We start from the raw sequence: 2,827 nt of genomic DNA on the forward strand, positions 1-2,827 counted from the left end.
TGTGATGTGGCTTCAAATTATTAAGATGTGCGGTTTCAGTGAGGTTCCGATTATTAGTTTTATAGATGAATATCACGTGTTGCTGCACCTAGAGAATTAAAAAGATTATTTACACACATGAGCGAGGGAGGGACGGGTTGTGGCTGGTTGTCAATTCCGTTTGTTCAACTCGACGGTTGATTTTGATGTCAAGAAAGAATCATCAATGGCTCTTTAATAGATCTTCCTACTAGGTTTGTCATTGCTTTTGTATTGGTTGGATTGTCTTCAAATTCTAGCAACAAGGTTTGGAAAGTTTCTTGGAACGGATAATGTCACACTATATAGAACTCACGTGACGAGGGCAAGAATTTGTGTGGAATTAGATTTGCAAGAGGAGCCAGTTAGTGGCTTCCCATTGGTGGTAGGTCAAAAACATCAAGTTTGGCAGGAAGTGGTGTATGAGAAGCAAGGTTATTATTGCAAAAAGTGTTTTCGTCAGGGCCATACAGAGGTTGCTTATAGGTTGGGTGATCGTATCAAGGTGAAAACAGTTAATAAGAACGAGACAATGATTGAAGGGAAGAAAGAGGAGGTCAAAGCTTGTAAGGAGGTGTGAAGAAAGGACAAGAGTTTAAAAGAAGGTGAAAGAAAAAATGTGGCAGTGGATCCTATTATTGTGTCTGAAAATAAGGAGATTGGAAATAAGGTAAAGTTAGTTGCGGATAAAGGAAAACAGGTTTTAAAGGAGGGTAGTCCTCACATGGTCCTCATTGATAAGGGATTGCATATGGGTGGGTCGGGCAACAATTCTCGGGCAATTGGGAAAAGCAAGATGGTACAGCTTAAAGGGAAAAGAGAGTGTAACACATTCGTGATGAATGAAGGTAGTAAGGAGCAAAAGAAATTTCAAAGGTGGTTGAAGATTGTGATGTGCATGAGTCGGTTGGAAAAGTGCAGGATGAAGAGATACTTGGAAAGAATATGGTGACAAAGGAAGGGGAGATTGTTGACCCTGCTTCTAACATAAAAGATACAGGGTTGGAGAGGGAAAGAAGAAAAATCGGGGAAGAAATCCGTACCTTTGCTCACGTTTACAAATGTTAGTGAGTTTTACAATAACTGATGAACGTTTACCCTCCCCTAAAGAGTTTTCTATGCAATTCTAGCTTTTGCACTAGGAAATATAAAACTAATAAGTCCTACTCTTTTTTAACATAAAGAATTGGCATACATGATGGTTACCGATCTCATCCACGCAAAACAAGTGGTCACATATAGGCAAGCATAATGATTTAAGTAAGTTTGACTTAAATTTGACTTGTGACACCAAGGGTCAATACACCACTCAATCATCTAAAAATGTCATTGATCACCCTATAGTATATATGATACAACCTGATCAATCTAATATCCTCAAAGATCCCATGGCTGATATAATGGACAACAGAAATTAAGATGAACCATCATAGTAAAGACTGATTGGTGAATCGAAAGAAATATTATATAATATGAGTAATTGAGGTACAAACGTACAAAACAATATTTAGGAGCAATACCCAATTCTAGACTTTTGAAATTCGTTCACAAATCAACTCCAAATTTTAAATCTATCAGCAAGTGAATAAAGATGGATAATGTTCATTATAGATTAAAAAAAATGGTATAAGATTTAATTAATAATAATGAGAAAAACTAAATAGCTTGAATTGGGAAAACTCAAAAGTAAAAAATAAAAATTATTTTTAAAGCTAAAACAAACATTGGGGTTTAGTCATGGTCCAAAAACGTTGTGGGAAGTAATAAAATTAAACATGATTATAACATCTCAACTACTAATTGGGACTTTAATCAACCACATTTCTACTAGCTTTTGAATTACGCACCATCTTACTGATCTGCTATTAAATGTAGTTAACTCAATTGAAGTCATTTTCAAAATGTTGCAGATTTTTTTTAATAAAAAAAATTCATTATTATTTATTTTTAACAAATTAAAATGTCACCTAAAAGGTTGTTTTTGTTGTTTTTTCCTTCTCTACAAATACTGATAAATTAAAAATAAAATGACATTTTCATAATTATTTAAAATTTAAAATGAAAAATAAAATTATTTTCCACAATTCAACATTAGCTTAAAAACCTATTTAGATAGAGAATTTTATTTCAAAAAAGAAAAAAAATTAATAAAAAAACCTATTTTTCACTATATATTCTCTATATTAAATGCCTTCAAAAACAATATTATGTTTTAAATGATTGATAAATTCATTAAAAATTAACTAGTAATGATGTGTAAAAATCAAATTTTTATTCACTAATTTTATATATTTATTTTCTTTCATACTTCTAATTAACCAAACATGAGCGCACAAAAGTAACATCATTTTGGCCTCCAAAGAATTAAAATAAACTGCAAAAATTAGAAAAACAATAAAAACTGCCATCTAAGAGACTGATAAATTGACTTGTCATTTAAAAATTTGCTTACAAATGACTGCGTAATGTGCAAGTCAACATTTTGTTCACTGCGGCTGGATGTCCCATTTACGTCATAATATTTTTGTTTGCGGCAAAAGCAACCTTGAATGCAATAATTCTAACAAATCCCAGAGAAAGTATGTGTGCTGACCATTGTTTCTCTACTAATTCTTTAATTCCAATCAGGAAGAGGGATCTTGCGCTAAGAAATTGACAATTGAATCCAAATTTTGTTTCTAGAGTCCCAGAAGGCAAAGCATGACATCAATATGAACGCAAGTCCCAAGGTATGGAACCCAGGCGACTGTAACTACGGTCCTAAAGTAGCAAAATTCTTTGTCGGGGAAGTTCCGACCCGCACAAAAGA

This window comes from Malania oleifera, chromosome 3 (assembly GCF_029873635.1).
Source record: "Malania oleifera isolate guangnan ecotype guangnan chromosome 3, ASM2987363v1, whole genome shotgun sequence".
Classification (NCBI taxonomy): domain Eukaryota; kingdom Viridiplantae; phylum Streptophyta; class Magnoliopsida; order Santalales; family Ximeniaceae; genus Malania; species Malania oleifera.